Raw genomic sequence first — 24,719 nt, forward strand, 5'->3', positions numbered from 1 at the left:
TAAGAGCTTAGACAACCTTTTCATCACTGGGCGACTCCTCTGGGGTTACATCTTCTGAGGGCAAAATTTCACTTTGAGGGGTGCCACAACTTCTTTTCCCAGAAAGCATTTTGAAGAAAGCTGTAGCAGTGCCATATCTATGCTTGAAAACAAGCATTGTGTGTTTTTAATCATGCAAAAGTGAAGGTTTAGAGATCTAATTTTGTTATGCTTAATTGTACTGAAGTTTGTATTTAATTGAGAAAAGTTAGAGGTATTGGAATGAGTAATATCATTGTTACCCATTGTATGAATACTTTTTCGTTATATTGAAGAACGCTAGTGAGAGGCTACTAATGAGAGAATGTAGGGAAATATGAAAACAAACTGAGAACATATGTCTTTTGCTTAGTGATTTGAACCATATTAGGACATATTGATTAAGCGTGATCTGTTAAAATGTACTGAGCATGGAACAATGAAACTGAAAGAAAATAACAGTGGTGTCCAACACAGATATTAAATACTTCTCATAGTGTTCTTTAGTTGTTTTACTAAATCATTTCTGACAAGTTAAGCTAAGGAATGGATAATTGTCTGTCCTCCTAGTCATTATTATAAAATACTTTTTGTTATAAAACTTTAAGTGGCTGGAAGGTATGCAGAAGAATTGACCTTCACTCTGTGCTGCCCATTGAAATCTGATGGCATTACAGTGGTACCTTGGGTTACATACACTTCAGGTTACAAACTCCGCTAACCCAGAAATAGTACCTTGGGTTAAGAACTTTGCTTCAGGATGAGAACAGAAATCGTGCTCCGACGGCGCGGCAGCAGCAGGAGGCCCCATTAGCTAAAGTGGTGCTTCAGGTTAAGAACAGTTTCAAGTTAAGAATGGACCTCTGGAACGAATTAAGTACTTAACCCAAGGTACCACTGTACTTAGATTTTCAAAGTCTGAAATAATTTAATTCATTTAGAAAATGATATTTGGTTTGCTAGAACACTCTGATGTTGAGAACATGTTTGGTTTTATATATGTTTAGTGAACACATCTGGAGAGAAGGGAATATGAGGTGTGGGGTGTGTTTGCTGGATGTTACTACAATGTAGTAACCTTTGTAGAATGTTGTCCCAGTTTGCTGAAAAGACTTCTCACTATGCATGCAGGTACCTATATGCACATTTCACATAATTTCCATTCTGATGGATCAAAATACTACCCCCAAAGAAAATATGTCTTAGTTGAATATTTAAAAGCTGTACCAGAAAATTACTTCCAAATATGGGATCCAATGGGCCAGGAGAATTTTGAGCAGAATCAAAGCTAGATAAGGAGTTGCTTTACCTATTTCCCCTAATAATCTCAATTACTACTAAGGACAGTAGCAATGGTCCAACATTGACATTTATTGCATTGCTGTGAAACTGAAAATAATAGTCCAAATTTCTGTTTCTTTTTTTTTTGTAGGTCTAGCAGCAGTGGAGACAATGATTCAAAGAAAGCAACCTATTCTATGACCTTGACAAATCTGTTCCGTTCTGAACATTGTTTTGAACTTTGGATAGTCTCTTGCAACAGCTATGCTTCCCTGACTTTTTGGCAAAATTCTGCAATTTGGATGGATTCCTCAGCAAAAAAATGTTAATTCCACACTTATATGGCCTTTTCTTCTATGATGGTAAGTTGCTTTACTTAACTATTAGTGGTATTGGGGTTTTCCATTTTAGTGTACAGATTCTGGGAATTTTGCCAGAGGGTGTTCTCTTTTCTTTCTTTCTTTCTTTCTTTTAAATGATATTTATTAGAGGTTTAATAGTTACAGAAAAAAGAAGAAAGAAACAATAAAAAATTAAACAAAACAAAACAATACCTTACAATACATCAGAAATAAAAACAAAAACAAAAAACAATGCAGCAAAACAACAAGAAAAACAAAAACATTTAAAAAACACATCCAATATTTCCGTATCTTTACCTTTCATTTACTTGTTTCATCGACCTCCTCACAGCTCCCTTTTTTGTATTCTAGTTTAATTAGCTATTTCAGCAAATCCTTTCCATCTTTCTCAATTTTTGTTCTATAATATCTTAACACAATCTAACCTTAAATTTTCCACTTTGGCCCATTAACAATCTGTTTTTACTTAATTCTTTATAACATTTCTGCTAAAGCTATATAACTGCATTCCAGCATCTTTCTAACATTCATTAATTTTGCAATATTTCTGTAAATATACTTTGAATTTTTTCCAATCTTCTTCCACCGACTCTTCTCCCTGGTCTCGGATTCTGCCAGTCATTTCCGCCAATTCCATGTAGTCCATCAGCTTCATCTGCCATTCTTCCCGGGTGGGTAGATCTTGTGTCTTCCAATGCTTTGCGATAAGTATTCTTGCTGCTGTTGTAGCATACATGAAGAAAGTTCTATCCTTCTTTGGCACCAATTGGCCGACCATGCCTAGGAGAAAGGCCTCTGGTTTCTTCAGGAAGGTATATTTAAATACCTTTTTCATTTCATTATAAATCATCTCCCAGAAATTCTTAATCCTTGGGCATGTCCACCAAAGGTGAAAGAATGTACCTTCAGTCTCATTACATTTCCAGCATTTATTATCGGGCAAATGGTAAATTGTTACAAGCTTGACTGGTGTTATGTACCACCTGTAAATCATTTTCATTAAATTCTCTTTTAAGGCATTACATGCTGTAAACTTCATACCTGTGGTCCATAACTGTTCCCAGTCAGCCATCATAATGTTATGTCCAACATCTTGTGCCCATTTAATCATAGCAGATTTCACCGTTTCATCCTGAGTATTCCATTTCAACAGCAAGTTATACATTCTTGACAGATTCTTAACTTTGGGGTCTAACAATTCTGTTTCCAATTTTGATTTTTCCACCTGGAAGCCTAGTTTTTTGTCCAAATTATATGCCTCCATTATTTGATAATAATGGAGCCAGTTTTTTAATTTTTCAAAACTGCAGTTTTAATCTGTCTCCCTCTTGTTCCAGAATTTCCCAATACTTCGGCCATTTGGCCTCCATATTGAGTTTTTTCTGAGCCTTTGCTTCCATTGGTGACAGCCATCTTGGGGTTTTATTTTCTAGCAAGTCCTTATATCTTATCCAGACATTAAACAGTGCTTTCCTGACAATATGGTTTTTAAACGCTTTGTGTGCTTTATCCTTATCATACCACAGATATGCATGCCAACCAAATACATTGTTGAAACCTTCCAAATCCAACACATCAGTGTTTTCAAGAAGCATCCATTCTCTCAGCCAACAAAAAGCAGCTGATTCATAATAAAGTTTAAGGTCTGGCAGGGCAAATCCACCTCTTTCTTTAGCATCTGTTAATATCTTAAATTTTATTCGAGGTTTCTTGCCCTGCCAGACAAATCTAGAGATGTCTCTCTGCCACTTCTTGAAACAGTCCATTTTGTCCAAAATTTGCAATGTTTGAAACAGAAACAGCATCCTTGGCAATACGTTCATTTTTATCACAGCAATTCGGCCTTCTCTTTTCTGCTCTGAGAATATCAAACACACACTTTTGTTGACAAAATAGAGTTATCTTTTAAGCAAATGTGCTCCACTTACATTAAATTACAATAGGATTTATTAAGACAGATTTTACTGAGTTGCTCCCCCCAAAGAAAATAGAACCAGAACATATTACATAATATCATTAACTTAAACATCATTGTTTTATTTAAATCACTGCAGTTCCATGTTAAATCAGTTCATGTCATCAGATAGAAGATACATCAGATATCAAAATGTTCATTGATACCAGCTGTTTAGGTCACTATTGATTTAGCGAGTTGCTGCCTTTCAGCATGTTGCCCAAGAGAAGAATATAATCAGAAATGAGAACTTTCATATTTGGACATGGAGATAGCTAATAACTCTCTTTCAATAGGGAAGTCATGCATTATCTCTATGGTGATAAATTCCGTGCCTGTTAGAATGCATTCACATATTTACATTTCGGTTATGAACACATTTCAGCTGTACTTTCCATGAAGTAAGTAGTCAGCTTACACCTGCTATTGCTAATCTTGCAGAAGAAGAAAAGACACACATCCGTTATGTTGATCTCAAAGTGCATGAACTTGGAACAATAGCTGCCAGACCTGGTAAGATTATTGAACTTGGTAGACTTAGAATAAAGGGTTACATGTTTCACTATTGGTTCATTATTCGTGTTTCATGTTTCACTTTTTACAAAAGCTTTTCCCAGCATGATGCCTTTGTGGGATTTCAGCTCCCTTCATCCCAGACAACTGGCCATGCTAGCTGGTGCAGCTTGGGAGGTCATTGAGTAGGAGAAGGCTGTTTTACATCAGTGACACTGCTGTGTTTGAAGTAGCTACTGTCAAATGATTAGGACAAAATATATCACTAGTGGTTTAGCATATAGTTACCCTTTCTGTGTTGTATCAGAGATGTTTCTGTTCGGATAATGCTCTGGTGTAGACTGTGCACTGATGATGATAGGACATGGAAGTTGAATCTCTAAGGTCCAAATTCAATCTAACACAGAGTTTTGTGCATCTTTCCCTCAGCTAATTCTTTCTACTGAGAGTTACCTTAAGAGTGTGCAAGCTTGAGTGGTGAAACAGTGGGATGTAGGAACAGGTTTCATAATTGTTTCACCCTTGAACAATGTAGGGTTGTTGTTGTTATGTAAAGTGAGTTTTATAGAAGTGGGCTTCTTCTCTTTCCTTACTCTTTGTATAAAACATTGTGGGGCAATTCCTGACTTTTGGAAATTGTTTTAGGACCATGTTTATAGTTCATTGCTATGTTTAAAAATAGTATGAACTTGCATTTTACTATAAGATAGCATCTGTACTGCCCGATAAATATCTCGAACAATAAACACATGAAGGATGAAGTTCTGACTACACAAAGCATAAAGTTTCAGCTGAATCATCTTTCTTTGTTGGTGAAGGATTTAGTAAATTACAGTTGTTTTATGAAGGGATTTAAAACTGGGTTTTCAAGAAATGGAGTATGATGAGTCAAATGTTACAGTCTTAGGCTGGAGCTCGGGGGGTATCTAGTCCAAGCTGGTGACCTCTGTATGTTTTGGATCATAATTCCCATCATCTCTGACCATTAGCCCATTCTAGCTGGGACTGTTGGGAATTGCAGTTGAAAACATCTGGAGTATACTATGTATAGGAAGTTCAGCTGATGACACTGCTGTTGTGTTTTATTGCAGTTACTTGCAGTAAATGGGAACTTTGCAAACAATATCCATAACTATCAGCCTATGACCCTTTTTTCTGCATATACCTGAGAATGGAAAGTTGTCAATGCTTGGTGCCTTTCTGATTGGCCATTTCCCCCACTGTAATATTTCTGACACTACTGTTTTGCTATAACCTTGAAAAACACAAATTTATAAATGCTGTTATAACAGACAAACTCATTTCTTTTCAAATTTCTTCATATCTTTGTTCTAAGATAGCTTATGGAGAGATGAAAAGGAAATACTGTACAGAGCTCATTGGCACTGTAAAATGTGACAGATTTTAACAAGTATGTTTTTTGAATGCATGAGCTTAGAATACAAAAAGTGCCTCAAAATATTGCAGCAAAGTTATATGTATGGGATATTTTTTTGACCAGCTGTTCTTATGAGCCAGCTGAAGGCACAAAACACTTATTTTCAAGTATCCTTGTTTTGTAAGACTTGTTTTCAAGTATCCTTTCCCTCATGGGCTAGTAATCATAACTGTGTTTAAGATAAGCACCCATCAAATCAAGTAGCCACATTCTGCTAAGGCAGTCTTGCACTTAATTAATAATGTTTATATTGTGAGTTCCATGCCATATATAGTATAATTTTTTTCACTGTTTGGAAGCTTCTGCCATTTAACTGTCTAGGATTGAGGTCATAGATTTTATAGGTTTTAAATATTCTGCTTCTTTTTATAATGTGGTTATTCTCACAGTAATTCCTTATTTTGTATTTGCTTTTTGGCAGTACATCACACAGAATGAAATTTTATCTATCTTTTCTTAGTGGAGAAAATTCCTTGCCATATCTTGTTCCTCCCTGAACCAGGGCATGCCTAGAACTTGAAACAATGAATGAGGTAGTCTCACTATTATTTGGGTATGGGGTTTGGTGGTTTTCTTGCACATTTCAAAAACAAAATAAGCGTTCATAATACAGTGGTACCTCGGTTTATGAACTTAAGCCATTCCGGAAGTCCGTTCTTCAACTGAGTTGTGCTTTCCCTAATGAGGCCTTCCGCCGCCAGTGCCCTTCCACCATTTGGATTCCGTTCTTAGACCAAGGCAAAGTTCTCAAACCAGGACACTACTTCTGGTTTTGCAGAGTTCATAAACCGAATCGTTCGTAAACAGGACTGTTCTTAAACTGAGGTACCACTGTACATGTCAAAATGCTAGGAACATGAAAGAGAACAATGTATTGCTGGGAACGGGCATAAGGTACTGGTAGAGATGTCAAACAGCAGTCAGTCCAGCATTTGGAATTGCAGTGGAAGTACTAGTGGGGAAATGAGGGCTGTATTTTTCCACAATGTGGTCTGAGAGGTGAACAAATGAGATTTCTTAAGGTGTGGTGTGGGGCGATAAATATTTGGGTCCGAAAAGAATTAAAACGTTAACTGGGGGGAAATGTTTGCAGTGACATGTGCTCAGAAATGAAGCTCATATGAAGCTGCTATCTTATTTCTCACCTTAAACTGCCATTCAGGATTGCTATAAGGATAAATTAGATGGGGAAGACCATGCATGCCAGTCTGAAATCCTTGAAGCAAGAATGGGATACAAATGTAATTCATAAAATAACAAATAGGTACATTTCTTATGCAATAAATAAAGGTGTAGGAAAATACAATTGTACCCAACTTCCGTATAAAAATTGTTCATGTTTAAGAAGTTTAAATAAACTGTTTTGTTTACTCTTGATTTTCATCCTAGTTCAGAGTGCTGCCTCTACTTTTCTTCAGGCAGGCAAACAGGAATGAGTTTGAGTTCCACAGTAAGCATTCTCTTTCGATGTCTTAAACAACAATGGAGATAACTTAAAATGGGCCAGCTGGCTCCTTTTCCCAAGAACATTCTCTTTCCTGTGTGCCATGCCATGAATCCCTAATTTCTTTTCCCAAACTTTTTTTCAAATCTGGCAGCCCTTGTAAGCTACAAATCTAATCACTAGCTTAGTTTTTATATGTGGCATTGTTTATTTCACTTAACACATTTATGTACTCTTTTCATTAATGGTTTTAGTGTGCTTTACAGACATTACAAAAGCAAGCAAGACAACAGCAAACACATACAAAACTTCTTATTTGTACAATTGCTACATTATCCTGTAAGTGGGATTGAATTCACTGCATGGTTCTGCTTGCATGTAGGGAGTAAAAATTCTTTATGCAAGCATAACTATGCAGTGAATTTGAAATAGTGAATTTGAAATTTGAAATAGAAACAGGCTCATTGAATATGGCCAATACTTTTCTGGTTGAAAATTAACTCGTCTCTGGAAGTCCATCAGTGCTGTTAATTAATCAGCTAGTTGTCCAATGAAGCACCCCAGTGCCCACAGGAAGAGATCATTCTGTACCACCTTCCTTTGCTGGCGAACAGAGCAGGGTATAAAGTCCAGGAAACACATTTCATTCCCCTGTTGGGTAGGAAGAGAATGAATAGCACGGAAACTTGCTTTGCCAGAATCTGTTTTGTGCTGTTCTTAATTGCATTATCAGATTTGTATACCTGATACCTTAAAGCTAACTTTCTCTTGAAGACTGGGTTATACAATATTTTGAAAACAATTTTATGAATGTTCCAATCAACCTTGCCCGGCACGACCAGTGTAACTTGTTGGTAGCTCAAAAATGCTCACCTGTCCATTAATATGAAATTATTTCAAATACCATCTCCTGTAATGCATCTTTAAATGTAGCTGTTTACATCCTTTTGATACAATCTATTTGCATAAAGGCAGTGTTAATATGTACTGAAAAGAAAGTTTATCTTATTAAAGTGGCCAAAAGTATCCGAACTAAAAGTAACAGTTACATTTGAGATTTTAGACAGAATGAGTTTAAAGATGGATGAGAAGATTGAGCCATTCAGAAGACGAATCATTTCCTTTCATTGAAGTGGAAAGCATAGACCTTAGTTTACCTTTTATGGTGATAATTCAGCCAGTGACCCAAATGTGTTATAAGCAGCTACTTTTCCTTCGTCTTCCCTCTTTTAAGAATCCCAGTTTCTTTCCAGGTTCCTAATCCCAACCAAAGTGTGAAGTGCGCATTTGCTTCACAAAATTAGGTGTCCTACGTAGCAGCGAGAAGGAAGAGTGGCCAAAGCAAGAGTTTTAAAAACAGAATCTGAGTCATCCTTGCACTTTTCAATCCAAGTGCACATAGATGAATCTGACATGCATTAAAAAGAAGTTTGCCATGAGGAACTTGGTTGTTTGCGAATTATTTCTTCAGGACGGATTCTGTTAAAATATAATTCAGTGCTGAAGCATTAAGAGCTGAGGTTAATGTACTTTGAAAACTAGTATCCACTCAGCTACACAGTAGCAAACATTGAGAGAAGCTCTTACCATGCATGTAGAAGTTTACTAGTGTTAGACCAGGTGTGGAAAGATCCCCATTCAGCCTTGGAGCTTACTCAGTTACTTTGGTTAGTCACTGCTTCTCAGCTTAAACATCCCCCGCAAGCTTGCTTGAAGGCAGTAGGATGTATACTGCCTTGGGCTCCTTGGATAAAAAGAAAGATACAAAGGTGACAAATAAATTAATTTTATATAGTAAAACTTATGGCATTATAAAATCCGCTTTGACTCTGATATGATCACCTGAGAAGGAAAGACATTGCTTGTCAGTGTTGTTACTATTATTTTATAAACCATGCTGCAAATGTTTGCAATGCTGATCTTTCCCTTTATAGCCTTATCTTTCCTGAAGCCTAGGTAGGATTTTAGTTTTGAATTGTCGTTTATCATTTCTCTGTAGTTTCAGAATAAAATCATATATTAGACCTTGACTGAGGCTGTAGGTCAGGGCTGGGAAATCTTTTTCAGCTTAAGGACCATGTTTTCTTCTGGGTGATCTTCTGGGGGCCTGGATGCAGATCTTCTGGGGGCATGGATGCAGAGACAGAAGTGGATGGAACAATGAATGTTAATTTGACTCTTGTATGGTAGGCTAGTTTCTTCACTCCCACTAACCCTCTCTCACCTCAATCCAAACAAGCAAGAGACAGGACTCTCCTTCCTTAGGTTTTCTAAGTAGAGGTTGGATCTGTCATGGAAGCTTTAGGGGAGTTACCAGCATTACAGGGGGTTGGACTAGATGACCCTTGGGATACCTCCCAACACTACAATTCTATTATTCTAGCATACATTCCAGCTGGGCAAAAGCACTCAAAGAAATTGCAAAGCAGGGATGGCAAGACTGTGTGGCTTGGGAGGCTAGGTGGCCTGGGGAGAGTCAAAAGGTCCAGACAGGGAGACTAGGAGAGTTGAATTTGGCCCCCAGGACTGACGTTCACATTGCTGCTGTAGATAGACTATCCTCTTCATTACTGCAAGAACCTTAAAGTACAGCATTATTTGTCTTCAGCCTCACTCAGGGTTGCTAAATGTGTTTCAGGTGACAGAAATGCATGAAGTGTGAAGGAGAATACAATAGGCAAACTCCTTAGCTTGGGCCTCTGGGTGTTTAGGGAAATGTGTGTTTCTTTGACACTTTGTGTGTTGTGAGAAACTGCAGCTGAACACCTGTGTACCTAGGCTGCCTCATAAACTGTGAAGCAGCTGTCAAAAAGAGGTGTGCACATAAAATCCTTCTTTCACACAATTTCTGGCTGCCTCCTCCAAAGAGGTGAGGGAGGAAGGAACAATGAATTGTCTAGAAAGGGAGCCATTCAGTTGCCATTTTTATATTCAGAATGAAGTTAATTATTTCTCAGTATGGTGATTTTCCATATTAGTATTTGCCATTGTTAATGAAACAGAGCTTGAAATATATGAAAGTGGTGCTTCCTTTGAACATGTCCCTATGTAATTCATATTGCCAAAGTCAGTTCTATGGCATTTCACTTCCATCTTCTTCCATTGAAAATATTATGTATGATATTTTAATGGCATTGAGGCCAGTAGCAGTTCACCCTTCTACACACCCCATGTTGATGGAAGGGGTATATCAGGTTCGGACTGCCCCAAACACATTCCATGGAAGTCGGCCAGTGTTGAACCTTTCTCTGGTGCAAGCCAAGCAAGCAAGGTCTCACTGGGCAACCAGGGCACAGATTCCAACCAGGCAGATACCGAACCCAAACTTGGGAGTGCCATGGTCAATCTTCCCCTCAGGCCCCTTATGGGGGACCATCTATACTATGTTGATCCTTCTCAAGGAAGCAGCCTTATATAGGCTTCCCCTTCCTTTTGCAAGGGCTCATGGGATAGCCTATTCCCATGAACCCATTGCATGGGCCAGATACTGAGCAAAACCTTGGCCAGTATTTTGCTGCAATCTATGGGCCCCAGCACTGCCAGGCAACAGTGCCCCACACTTATTGGGCATAGAAGGAGGCTTACAGTAAAGCTGCTCTTCTGTTCAGCTACCATTTACACCTGGCTTCTTCTCTAAACTAACCTGTGTAGGCCAGAAGACTTGGGGCAGAAGCAGGATATCATTTCATCTTCTTTTAGGGTGCTGAGAATGCAAGAAGTAGAATGAGTATCTTCTGCCTTTCCCCCTTTCCTTAGTTCATGTGGAGTAGCTAGGGAGGTGATGAATTGCAAGAGGGGTTCACACTTCTTAACCTCTCCAAAACCCTGCGGGAGAAGATAGTGTCCTGCTTTCCAAAGATGGTTTGCACAGTGGTTCTCCTTTCTTAAAATGGGACCCATTTCTCCATTACATTCTTTGAAATTAATTGATAACTTTGGGAAAGGAGGTCGCTACTGGCAAGGTAGGTTAATGGCAGGGATCCACTGACTATTTCATGTTGCAGAAAAAGGATCTTTCACCAATTCATCCTGATTGCATTGTAACTGATTGCATTGTAAGATTCAGTTCCTCATGCTTTGTCGGCAGCTATCAGTTAAGTCTGATTTTTGCATAGGCTACACAGCATTTTTGCACAGCATTTTTTCTGCTTATGCTGTCGGTTTCTCCCTTTCTGCCCTCCTTTTCCATTCTCTTTTTTCCATTCTATCTCAAAAATGTGAATATGAGCATTTAAGAAAATGTATACTCAAATTCAAGTTAATAGCTATAGGCTGTTAATACTCAATTTTGGATTATCAAGTTAATGGCTTTGCCTATGAAGCAACTTTGACAGCCACTTCAGGCAGAAGGTTGCTGAGAGAGAGAGCCCACTGCTAATCTCTATCTCTGCCATTAAAAATAATGAACATTTTTACGTCTTTCGTTTAAGTATGAAAATAAATTTTGGTGCTGTGAAGCTATGTAGTGTTCAAATTCTGGAACGGGGGAAATTATTATATACTGCAGGTCTATAAGCACTGGTGCTGCAAGGCAGTGTTTCTTAGACTGTTTGACCCTGAGCCACACTCTGTCTTCTGGATCTTCCCCCAACCAGCTCTAGTCTGCTGTTTGTAGAGTGCAGATATCTCCATGCATATCTGTGTTTGTGTGGCTGCTGCTCTGCATGCAAATCTGAAGAAAATGACCAAGGGCTGTTAAATAACTTAAGTATTGCCCTTCACTTCACTGCCATCAACCACTTATCTGGTGATGGATATAAAAATGTTGTTAATGGCAGTGAAGTGAAGGCTTTGATCCTTGGATCACTTCCACGCTCAAAAATGGCTTGCCTGGTGAGGTGAGCTGCAGCAATAGCCGCCTACTAGCTTTCTGAGAGAGTGAAGGCAAAGGGAAAGGTGATAGGGCTCCATGGCACCCTGGTGGACTGATCGGCAATTTGGTGTCTTTAGTTAATAGGAAGGTGTGTATAATACCTGTTTCAAACAGAATTTTGAGGAAAATCCCTTTACTTGTCCACAGTTGTAATACTGCTATGATGGTAAAGCTTGATTACTACCCCTCCCCCACTTCTGTCCATTTTTCAAATTCCATAGCAACAGGACTGATGAATCTGTTTAAGTTTCTCGCTTTTTTGAATCTTCGCTTCCCACCGCATTGCTGCATACATTTGCAAAATTTTAAGAAATTTTCACATGAAAACCCAGTCGTGTTTGCATACATGTTTCCCCTAATAGTTGTATTTTGCTTAGTATATGCATTTTCGCAAACAATTTTCACTGAATAGATTGTGTCTGGTTGTTTTCAATTATACACACACCTTCCGTGCACTTTCTCCGTTCTTTGTCTGGGGAGCTCCATTGCAAAATTTAGAGAACTGTGAATCTCGAAGGAAACCTGCATTTTGGTTTGTGGCTCGGTTCAGGAAATGTGAACCTGTTACAACCACATTAAAATGTGAACCAAATGACCTTCTCCTCCATCCCTACCGCCAATATAACCATGAAAGCACAGGTGGCATGAAAGGGCCTTGAAAGGAATGAGATGTTTATGTGTCTCTTATATACCAATCCAGTCCTCCATGTCATCTTCTTGTGCTCCAGAGCATGAGTAACATACATGGTAGAAAGAGATAGAGGGATGGAAGAGGATATGGGAGGTTTGCAAGGGCTTCTCATACCATGCAATGCTCTCCTGGTGCTGTGTGCTAGCATTGGCATGAAGAACAGAAGCTAGGACTGCTTGCATTAGCAATCAACTGGATTTTAAATGTAATTGATAAAATGTAATTGATAAACCTCTTTAGCAGAAACAGCAACGAGCCACCCACAATTCTGCCATTTCTAAGAATTAAACACTTTGCACTCTGACATCTGTGAAGGTGTGCCATTGAAAGATAAACTGCAATAACCCTTGCAATACGGCAGCTAGCAGCTGATTACAAAAAGAAGGGGAATGAAAGCAAATCTCCCAATTCCATGTTGCTAATCCCAAGCATTCAGATTCTGTTCCCCATCTAAAATATAGCACCTTCAGATTCTTGTTCTTGTTTCCAAAGTTGTAGCTATAAAAGGCACAATTTATGCCGGGATACCAATTCATGTGAGAAGAATTAAATTTGTTTAGGGTTCTGCTTGATTAAAAGTATACAATCAACAGGCAAGATTTCAGGACCTCAAGGGTATTATTTATACATGGGTTTTACAGCTATACTTCCTTATCAGCGGCAAGATAAACATGAATGCTTTATAGCTTCATGGTGCCAGTTTACCCTTACTTAATCAATATAACTGTTATAGACCGCAACATGATTGTAACTAGACTTCAAATACATAAACAGGAAACTGGATGTGGTTCCTGGAATATGGGAGTAACACAGCATCCAGGTACAAAAAATTCTAGCACTTCATCAGTTACTTATTTTCTCTATTTAAACACCTTGCAAACAAATATGATTTTGAATGCAGTCCATGAAATATACTGAAGGCAGATGCAGTGTTCAGTATTGAAACACTTGATTAAACTATATAAATTACCGTATTTTTCGCCTTATAGGACGCACTTTTTCCCCTCCAAAAATGAAGGGGAAATGTGTGTGCGTCCTATGGGGCGAATGCAGGCTTTCGCTGAAGCCTGGTGCGCACCGACCCCTCTCGCTCTCCAGGCTTCAGGAGAGCCCCAGCACCAGCCCCACAAGGTCGGGGGACAGAGGAAGGCAGAACGCCACCATCCCGCTGTCTCCCCGCAAGCTCCGGGGACAGTGGGGAGGCCCAGCGCGTCTTCCCGCTGTCCCCGTACCTGATCTGAAGGCGGGCGGCGGGGAGAACAGCGCTTCTCCCCGCTGCCTGCCCCGCAACCTCCGGGGACAGCTGGGAGGTGCGTCCTATGGGCCGGTGCGCCCTATGGGGCGAAAAATACGGTAGTTCACCCTTTACAAGACTTACGAAAAAAGGGGGTTAAAGAAAATTTAGGGGGTCATAATAGCACGAAGTACAAGGAACACTTAATTTTTAGTTTAAAGCATATTTTAGTAAACTTCATATTCCTGTAACCCTGGAAAAAAAGGTAGGGCACATGTGGCTTTTTTCACCTTTTTGTGATTGTCAGCTATCCTTGGTGATTCTCTAGCTGACAGTGAGCTTTTAAAGCTCATTTTGAGCTTAGGGAGGGGGGCTTACCCCCTGTTGCCCAATGCTTATGACCAGATCAGGCTTCTTAGCCTCTTTCTTCTGATATCCAGTGGATAATGCTAGGATATTCACAGATTCCCATTATAGTCAGTGGAATGAATTCCGCCAGAAAAGTATGCTGAATATTTATTACCCCTGTTATTCATTTAGTATCCCAGCACTCTTTTAAGTAGTAATGATGCTTTGTGGAATTGATTTTGTATGGCTCTTCATCACATGTCCAATTTTATTTGGAAACAAAAATTAATATAGGAGAAATCCATAGGCCACAAGTAAGGGAAAACTGCTTCCAGAAACCTAATATAATGTCAGAAGATCCCTGCCAGGTCAGACCAAAGGCCCATCTGGTCCACCATTATTTTATCACAGTTGGTACCAGATACCTGTGGGAATCCCATGTGGGACATTTGGTAGGGGAAGAAGCTAAGCACCCAGAGATTCTGATTCCATCATAAAAGAGCAGTGCCCTGATTTTAAAAAGCATTCAACTGACACAAAGGGAAGTTTCTGGGATATTGTTAAAAAAATGGGGTGAAGGCAAAGGAAGGAGGAAGAACAAGAATGAATGTTCAAAAACTGCATTCCTAAGTGAATTATTAATGCCAGTTGTGATGCTATAGAAGCCTGTTGGACACTGAGACGATTAACCCTACAAGCTTAAGGATTGAAATGTTATGTTGCTAGCAGTCTCCCCCACAGTCCTAAAGGCTCAAGGTTTGTGGCTGGCATGTGTTTCGTTATTTCCTTTTAAGAAATGAAAAACTTTCTGTTATACTGCTTTCAATATTCAAGAGTTCCAGTAAGAGGAGCTTTAAGTAGGCATGTCAGAGAATTGTGATGGAAATGGAACCTGTCAATGTAAAAGATTCCTGCATTGCAGGGGGTTGGACTAGATGACTCTTGTGGTCCTTTCCAACTCTCCAATTCTATGAGTCTCCAATTCTATGACTAATAGGTCCCAAGGGATTCAATTGATCTCTGGAGATTAATCCAGAAAAAGCAATCTGCATTCACTGTAGTAGTTGTTTTCAGTCTGTAGATGATACTTGGCAACACAGCATTTTCGTTACGGTACTTGTCAGGGAGCATGGAGTACCATTAGTTCTTCCTTCTTTTCCTGATGTATGTAGGGTGTTGTGGGCCCAGGCGCAGCGGAGCCAAGGATGGATGGGGACTGAATACATTTATATACCCAAGTTACCAATGACAACTTGTTGAATTAAGTCACTTTGAGGGCTACCATCAGCTTTTTATTCACCCCAGAAAATAGGTTACGAAAACATTGCATTTTTAAAATATACTGGTAATTGCAGGTAAGCAGAGAGGTTCACCCAAGTTTACTGTGCTTATCAGTAATTTATAGGAAGTGTATGGTGGTTGATGTGCCATAATTGTATAGTTATGAATGAAGTTATTCTGGCATTTATTATGACACACTGTGCCAGGGACAAAATGTTTCTGTTATGCAATTACTTGGCTTAAATTTTCTTTGGTTCTTTTGTTTTTGGGTGTGTGTGTGTTTGCAATTGCTTCTGAACATTTGCATGACTAGATATCAGATTTTAAGAACTGGCTTGCATAGTAAATTACACAGTAATTCAATTTTTTTTTTTTTTTAAAAAAAAGCATTAATTCAGTAGCCAATGTAGAACTGTTTTAGCATGTAAGGGAAGCAGGCAATTTATGCTGTAACATAAATTTCTGCCGATTTCTTGCCTCCATAGGGTTCCCAGGTTTTTTTTAAAGAAAGAGGCAATCCATTGTTGATTTTTATTAGCTCATTAACCTTTTGTAGATTCCATCCTCCGCAAATGCTGAAAAGGATTTTTTCTTTATTTAGAGAAATTTACCATTTCCTGCTGGCAGCAATGCTAGAAGAGATGTGAAGAGTACATGAATCCAAGGGTTGTTTCCATAATAATAAATAAAAGTTTATTGATTTGTTCAAATGCAGCCATTGTCTGAACATGGGAGTACCATGTAGCTGTCATAGGTAGTAGTGAATATTTTAAAGCCATTTAAGTCAGTGGCCACCATCACATCTTGTGGCACTGAGTTCCATGAGCTAATTATCCATAGGCTCTAAATCTTACTACAAAACTTCAAACTTTGATGAAGTTCGGCTTACTGACATTTTGCATAATAATTGATGGAATGGAACTGATGTATGAAGTTGGATTTTACTGCTTAGAGAGGTGAAAAATAATTTATGAAGTTCAAAATTAAAGATTTTAATTTGATCCCCCTTTTTTTTTTTGCTTTGAGCTTTTTTGCTTGGCAATTAATATTTTAAATGTTCAGCACATATTAATGAAGGGTTTCCCCATGGTGCAAATAGAAGAAACCTGCCATTGGGACCATAGGACAGGGGTGGAAGGATAGAGTTAGAGGAACAAGATGCTGAGCTAGACTAGTCTTTGGTCTGATCCAGCTGGGCTATTTTTATGTTTTAAATTGTGGCATTAGAAGTAGCTTTCCAAGTGAAATAATCAGCTTTGCAGTTGGTATGCAGAAGTATCCGCACTGCTCGATCCTCATGTGCAATCCTTTCTGTGTGTGCTGAATTCTTGTAGTTCTTTGATCTGGTTTTTTAGTTACTGCATTTGCAGATTTCTCCAGAGCCTTTACCTCCTCCTTTCCTCTTCCCATTTCTCTTATCAGCAAATGTGCTGTGCATTTTGGAATCTGTTTCTGCATGCTGAATGTACTGTGGCTTATCAAAAAGGGGAAAGCCATACGCCGCAAGACATTGGATGACTGGTAAAATGTGCTTAAATGCAAAAAATAAAATTAAAAAGAAGTCATGGAAAGGTTCACATTCAAGGCTTTTATAGCTCATTAGAGGGCATTTTATCCGCTTCAGCAAAAACAACAACAGGCAATTGCTTAGTGGAGATTTGTATAAGGTAAATAAATTATCTTAATTCTCTAAAAAGGGATCCCTAATTCGGTATTGTATTTTAAGAAAGCTCAGATTTAACCCAGTTTCACAATTCTAGCACTATCAAAAGCCCTTAACACAGCTAAAAAATGTTGACTCTGAGTCTCTCAGAGAAAAGAGAGAAAGTCTTCATATGGAAAGGAGAGGTGGGGAAATCTGCATGAAGCAGAATTCTTTGGAAAGATAAACACCTTTGAGTTCTTATTGGTTCCAGGTGGGAGGCACCTACTTTCTCCTTTTCAGAATGACTTATGTTCACATCCTGGATTGTTCCTATTTTACTTTGCCTGCAGTTCATAGTGTTGTGAGTTGGGGCAGTGGGGTTTAGCTATAGGCCTGAGTCCCTTCTAATTTCTTGATCTGCCAAGGATTAAATTGCTGGAACAACCAGGGCAGCTCCTTGATAATGGCCTACCTATGGGTTGCGAAGGAAGTGGCTCTCTGCCAGAGGACAAATGGGTGCCCTCCATCTCTCAGCTGTTTGGTACTTAGAAGAACAAAAGCTAAACTTGAGGTGTGTGATCTAGAAGCAGGAAGCAAGCTGGGCAGCTGAGAGACAGAGCCATGGCTGATTTGTGCTGGGATCCAAGGCAGTGGCAGGCTTTGGGCTTTCAAATGTCAGTGGTGCTCTGTACAATGCCAAGATTAACCCCCCCCCACCCAATCTCGCGTCTTCCATTCTATATCATTGTTATGGTGCCTTCTCATCTCGGTGCCCAGTGCAGGGGAACTAGTCATACTCTCCTAAATCTATCTCTGTCCAAGGCTATGGCTATGGGAGAAGCAAGACCTTTTGGGGATGTCAACATTGTGACCCCTCCATCATAGGCTCAGGTTGTATATATATGTAAATAAGCCATATATCATAAAGACACCACAGTCTCTGCTGTCCCTCAGAACCCTGAGTAAGTGCCAGGAAATCCTGGAATCTCACAAAGCTCAGAGTTTGTGCAACAATAGTAACTGCTTTTTGTCCCTTCATTCATCCAGCTCAAGTTCATGAGGCTGTTAAGCAGAATTGGCAGAACTATACATGTTGATTACATGCAGTATATTTAATTGCTTTAGGACATATTTCAATTTAGAACTTAAGTAGTGACTATATTAAAGCTGTGAACTTCACTGCATGTAAAGCCATAAGGAGCAGGTGACACATGCTTTTCAGGAGATATTTATGTTAATTAAAAAGAGAATATACAACACAGTTAAAAGGTCAGGCAGTCTGCAAACAAGATAAATTGTTGAGAACATATGTTAAAATGGGAAGAGGCAAGGGGTAAACAAAGGATCTGGATTAGTTCAAAAAATACCTTGGCAACAAAGAGACCTGATACAATTAGGTGAACATATCCTCTGTAAAACTCTAACTGTTCCTGCTTAGGGGCAATGAGATAGGAAATAACATTGCCTCATTGCACAGCACTCATCTGTAGACAAAGCCAGATCTTTATCTCTGCCCTTTCCTCCCTCTAGTTTAGCAGGTTTACACAAGATGATGATGATATTAGATTTGTGTGTGCATGTTTTTAATTCTGTTCTACTTAAATAATATACAAAACCTGATAAGAATGAAAATCATTAATGCTTTTTTTAAAAAGTCAATAGGCTAAGCTTTATTTTTGTTCTAATTCAAGGCAATTTCCACCCTGCCAGCAAATAAAGAAACCAGCGCAGGCTGATATTACTGTTCCAGTGGCATAATACTTATCATTAAAATATATTTAAATTAAATGCTATTATTTTAATTGCTTATATTGTAACCTGCCTGGAAAGATTTTATTTTGAAAGGTGGGTCAAATTACTAATCTTTCAACAAGAAAACCCTACACTATTATTTTTTTCTATGTGAGCTGTATTCATATAATTGGACCTTGTGGGGTGTGTGTTGGGGTTGGTTTTTGTTTGTTCTGCTTTTATCTCCAAACAGCTAGATAATGGCCTGCTTTGATGATCTGGTGCTGAGTTGGCAAATAATCTTTGTGTGTTGTGTTGGTATGGGAGGGTGAATGATACCTATTCTGTTTCACTACAGCTGCAGAACTGGCAAACATATGGAAAGCAGTAGTAAGCCTAATGAAGCTCTTCAAATGTCTCATGCTTTGCTAGCGTTCTGCTGTAGAACTTCCCAATGTGCCAACCAGCTCAAAAACTCATTGATTGATGTGGAGTTGCAAAGGCATTCTAAAAATTGCATTTGCGATCATTTAGAATTGTAGTTAAATTGAACACTCAGTGAAATCAGAAGTAACGTTATGAGATTGGGAGGTGGACAGAAGAAAGTTAATGGAACACTCCTACATTTTGTGAGGGACCATTTCAATTCCTGCAGGGGCATACAACTGGGATGTGTCCTGCCGTTCTATGCAATCTTAAGAATAGCCTTGCTGTATCAAGCCAATGACCCATCTAGTTCCCACAGCATTGTGTTCTCATAGTGGCCAATAAGATGTCCATGGGACGCTCATAAACAGGGCCTGAGCATAACAGCATACTCCCCTCCTACATTTTCCAGCAACTGATATTCAGAAGCATAATGCCACCTATAGTGTAGGCAGAATATAGCCACTGTGGTTAGTAGCTGCTGATAGGCTAATCCTATTTTAAAGCCATTCAAGTGGGTAGCCATCACTGCCTCTTGTGGGAGCAAGTTAAACTATGGCATTTGCTTCCACAAGAGGCAGGCATGGCCACCCATTTGGATGCAGTTAACATAGTTGGGTAGTTAGCAGAGATGGGCTTTGCTGTTGATATAATAATTGGAGAACCCAGGTGTATATTTTATTTTTATTATTTTAATAATGTTTCATTTACCCTTTTAGAATGTGTTAGGCTTGATTTTTGTGTGTTCTTTATTTGTGAGTCTCCCCCCTCCGACGTTGCATCCCATCTCTCCTTATCTACTCCTGAGAGTGGTACAAATGGCAGGAAGCTTTAGCAGCAGAGTGTAAAACAGCTATCCTTGAAGCTCTCTGGGATCCAGGAAGAGGATTTTATGATGCTCTTCCCTCACTGAAGTCTAAGTTGCCAGGGTAACGCCGGACACCCGAGACCTAAAATGGCCAAATGGCCTGGGCACATCGGGGCCACTCCAAGGTGATGCGGGGTGAAGATACCAGTATGGAGCCATGCGTGCTTTACTTCTCATGACCTGTAACCTTTCCTGACATATGTGAAGATGTTTTATGACTCTTTGCTGAGTTCAGCTTTTGTTCTGAAGTGCGTCGGGAGAGACCTTCTCAACTGACACGTTGAGTTGAGTGAGTTCTGTCCTATTGCTATAGCTATAGTAAGTGCTGGGTCCCTAAATCTGGATGCTGGACTTGGAAATAGTTTCCTCAGTTCTGTGGTTTATTCAAAAGGTGGTTGTTCCTCACCTGGGTAACAAGCAAGGTGGTGCAGAGGTGCATTCTTACCACACTATTCATTAGGTATTGGATTTCCCCACTTAGGAGGGAATTAGAGCTTTTACTCGAATGCATGTGACAATAGCGTGATGTTTTGTTTTGTTTTGTTTTGTTTTAAAGGCTCTTCAGAAAAAGAGAATTTGGAGAGAAGAAATAGAGAGGGAAGAGGAACTTTGCCTACCTTCCATTTTCTGCTCCAAATTGTAGTCAAACAGATTTTTCTGCTGCCTGATTCAAAATATCTTTTCAAGAGAACCTTAGAAATAGGAGGCCCTGAGCACTGATATTTAAAAATCCAATAGATTGCTAAATTTATTTCGTGTTCTATTGCATACAGGTATTCAAACCATTCCCTGATTTTTCTAACATGATCACTCCTTATCTTTTCAAGTATTAGTAATAAGCTAATTTCTAATCTGTTCTGAAAATATCTCCTGAAATAATAATGGGTTTAACTCCCATGAAAAGTTTTCATTATTCCATTTCCCAGTTCATGCGCTGCAAATTTAGCACAGTCTGAAACTCTTCTAGTTATAATTGCTATCTTAATTACTTTTTGCAATATAGATGAAGCAAAAAGGTAGTTCATGGCCTAGTATGTTAAGTGACTTATAGAGCAATATGTATACTTTCTCTTGTTCAGATTATAAAAGCACCAAATATATTCTAGCCTTCTCTTCAAGAACCATTTTTTAAAAAAAATGCAGGCATAGTTAATTTTTATTGGTGTTAGTGGGAGAGGGGAAGAGTTCATTTGTGGAAACAATAAAGAGAAAGCTGCCCCCCACTTTCATCCCTGGCTGTGTGGGAGATGCTGGTATTTCTTCTATGAATTCTACTGCTCCCACCATTGTAGGACTACTCTTAGCCTGTAATGTTACCTGAAATGTTCATCCTTCAGGACTTTGCACCCTCTCTAAATACTGCATATATGAGCAAAGCTTGCTGACCCATTATGCTTTAGTACAATTTACCACAAACATTTGATACCTGTGACTCAGGTAAGTCCCCCCGCCCCCGGTCTGTATTTGATCAATTCTGAGAACAAAGATTTCCCATAGGCATCTGGTTGGCAACTGTGAGAGTAGAATGCTCTTCTTATGTTCAACCATGGGCAGGTTTTCTCTTTACAACTTTACAGCTCCCATTAGTCAGGTTTTGTGGGTAGGTGATGTTTATAGGATGATCTGTTCCTATCAGTAGTGTTTATGGGCTGAACCTGCACCCAGGAGTTGCAGCGCAACCTTATTCCCTGCTACCACTTCCCATATGCTGACAGAGGGTGGAATTCATTTTGCACCAAATTTTGCTTAAGATTTAAAGGCACGCTTTGGCAGCCCCTCTCATGGCAGCAGCACTGTACTACAGTGGTGCCTCGCAAGACGAAATTAATCCGTTCTGCGAGTCTCTTTGTCTAGCGGTTTTTTCGTCTTGCGAAGCAACCCTATTAGCGGCTTAGCGGATTAGCGCTATTAGCGGTTTAACGGCTATTAAAGGCTTAGCGGCTATTAAAGGCTTAGCGGATTAGCGGCCAAAAGGCTATTAGTGGCTTAGAAAAATGGGGGGGGGGGAGCGAAAAAAAATTGGAACACTTGCAAGACATTTTCGTCTTGCAAAGCAAGCCCATAGGGAAAATCGTCTTGCAAAGCAGCTCAAAAATGGAAAACCCTTTTGTCTAGCGGGTTTTCTGTCTTGCGAGGCATTTGTCTTGCGGGGCACCACTGTAGTGTGTTCTAGGACACTGTTTGGGAATCGCTTGCATTACTTACACTTCTGCAAACATTTTGAATCAGGAATAAAGTAGTGTTTATTCGTCAACGCATTTCCTACTGGATCCTAGTGATCATATTTCAAAGAATAAGAGACTGGAGGAAAACAGCTGGGTTTTATCCACCTTTGTAGTATACCTGTTCCTATTAATTATTTCATTTACAATTTGTAACACAAATATTTGCATTGAAGCTTCAGACTGCTCTAACACAATTTGTGTGTTGTAGAAAGAGCTCCTTTGGGAGAGCTGAGGAAGGCTGGGATGTTCAGAGGTTTGTTTATATACCAGTCAGCAATATAACATCTGTGTCCAGGTGACCTGAATGTAGGTGAAATGTGGAAGAAATCCACTTTATGAACAAGTGAACAGCCCCTTCCAGTTTTAATTATGTCCCTAACATATGTAGCAATTGGAGGGCAGAAGGAGCAGTGCCAGTTGAATAACTTTCAAAGGCAATTTTGCATCTCAGCTAAGCAAGACAAAATCTATAGTGTTGAAAGGTTTAATTGAGCATTTTGGAAGGAGAGAAATGGGATATATAATTATGCTTTGTGCTGCTGTAATATCCATGTGAAGCTAAGTACATATTTTCTATTATATAGTAGGCTAAATGGAAAAATGAGTGAAATTATTCAAATATTATAGATAAGATATGGTTTGTACTTTTTATTAATGATGCCCAGATATTGTTAATTTAGGGTCAAACTTAACACGTAATGACTACAAAATGCAGCTCAGGAGACTGAGTGTGCGCTCATCCCTCACCAACTGCTTTTTCATATGAGAAATTATAGTTTAGGTCCCTAAATTGAGAGAATATTCTTTATTAAATGTAGCAGTACTTTGAAAGGGATATCTATTGCATGGAGTTATGTATGTTTTTCTCATGTTTGCTCACTGGTGAAACAAGAAAATGCTTGAATATTTCACAACTTCCTCTGTTGCAAAAAATGTTCATGTTTATCTCCTTTTATTTAAGATCAGTATACAATCTGCCTCCTTGTCTTCACTTGATTTCTCATAGTCAAGCAATAATGAGACCTGCAGGATTGGGGTGGGGGTATACAAATTTAATGAAGAAATGAATGACTAATGTGAATATTACAAATGTACTAGCAGGTGTAGTAGTGATTTGTTTTTAATGGGAGGAGAAACCTTTTTTTTTTAAAAAAAGAAGTTTTAAAATAATTTATACCAGGAAATAGAGGAACACAAGAACATTTTTATGGCCCAGCAGAAAGTGTGATATGGTGGTTGAACCACCTTGGGATTGCAAACTTGGAAAATGGATAGCATTGGAAGCAGTGTGAAAAAAGAGCACTAGGGCAACATTATGAGATAATAACAATGAGGAAACTTGGGTTAAGGGTGACCTGTTCAAACTATTCATTAAAACATTTTTGAGATAAAGCGTTGAGGTTTCCTCCATAGTTGCACAGTGGTAAACATATCAAAAGATTTGACACTTTGATTGAGTCAAGATGGCTTACGCAGAAGCCTTTCTGAACTATTCAGAATCTCTACCAGAAATGTGAAATCCTTGCCCTAATATGTTCTTTGAAGTATAATGACAATAGCTCAAGACCTGCTGACTCGCCTATCCCCAAAGCATGATTTTGCACAGTTTTCAACCACCACACACCACACACACGTACTAGTTTAAATTGAATTCTGAATCTTCTGTTTTAGAAGTTTTAACACACGTTTGAAAATATCTGAAATGCATTTCATTGTAAAGTTAATTGGATCTGGGCCAAGGTCTGAGACTGACAGAGAATAGTGTGCATGTGTAAAAATCCCCCAAAGAAAATAACAGTGTTTTTATTAAACAACCTTTACACTACAAACTTTCTCTATAAAAATGCAGTACTGTACACTGTTACGATATACAAAAGAAAGAAAGCTGCTTATTCTGGATTAATGTAGCTACTCTTTGTGCTGAGAAATCACCAGGATTTTGGATTACCACTTTGTAGGGAGTAAAAAAAAATGAATTTGCAAATTAAAATTAGTTTTTTTAAAAAAAGAGTAGAAAAAATATGCACTTCTCATGAGAATTAGGAATTTGTTTGGCTACTGTAAGCAGGAATCAAAGTGTAGAGGTGGGCATAGCAAGAAGGGCTCAAAGGAAACAGAGAGGAAGTTGGGTAAACAAAATACGTTGCAGCTAAACTTGCAGTATAGTAGTGGTAGCATTAATAGAAGTGCTCATTAGGTGCCTTGAATTAGCATAATCCAATAGTGTTTGAAGTTAAGCAGCTAAAGTATCTCTATAGAAGAATGTAAGAAAAGCCCTGTTGGATCAGACTACAGGACCAACCAGTCCAGCATCCTATTGTCACAGTGGCCTGCCAGATGCCTCTGGGAAACCCGCAAGCAGGGCATGAGCACAATAGCATCTGTTA

The 24,719-nt window shown here is 39.0% G+C and overlaps 1 protein-coding gene across 3 annotated transcripts in view; it reads left to right on the forward strand.

Annotated features, from left to right (window-relative positions):
• Positions 1–24,719, forward strand: part of CHRM3 (cholinergic receptor muscarinic 3) — a 228,594-nt gene that overhangs the window by 50,050 nt on the left and 153,825 nt on the right. For all 3 annotated transcript variants that reach the window (XM_081188104.1, XM_081188102.1, XM_081188103.1), the window contains exon 2: positions 1,451–1,661. The gene's annotated coding sequence lies outside the window, so the exon portion shown is untranslated. The remainder of the gene's footprint in view (positions 1–1,450; positions 1,662–24,719) is intronic.

This window comes from Podarcis bocagei, assembly GCF_964188305.1.
Source record: "Podarcis bocagei genome assembly, chromosome: 3".
Classification (NCBI taxonomy): Eukaryota; Metazoa; Chordata; class Lepidosauria; order Squamata; family Lacertidae; genus Podarcis; species Podarcis bocagei.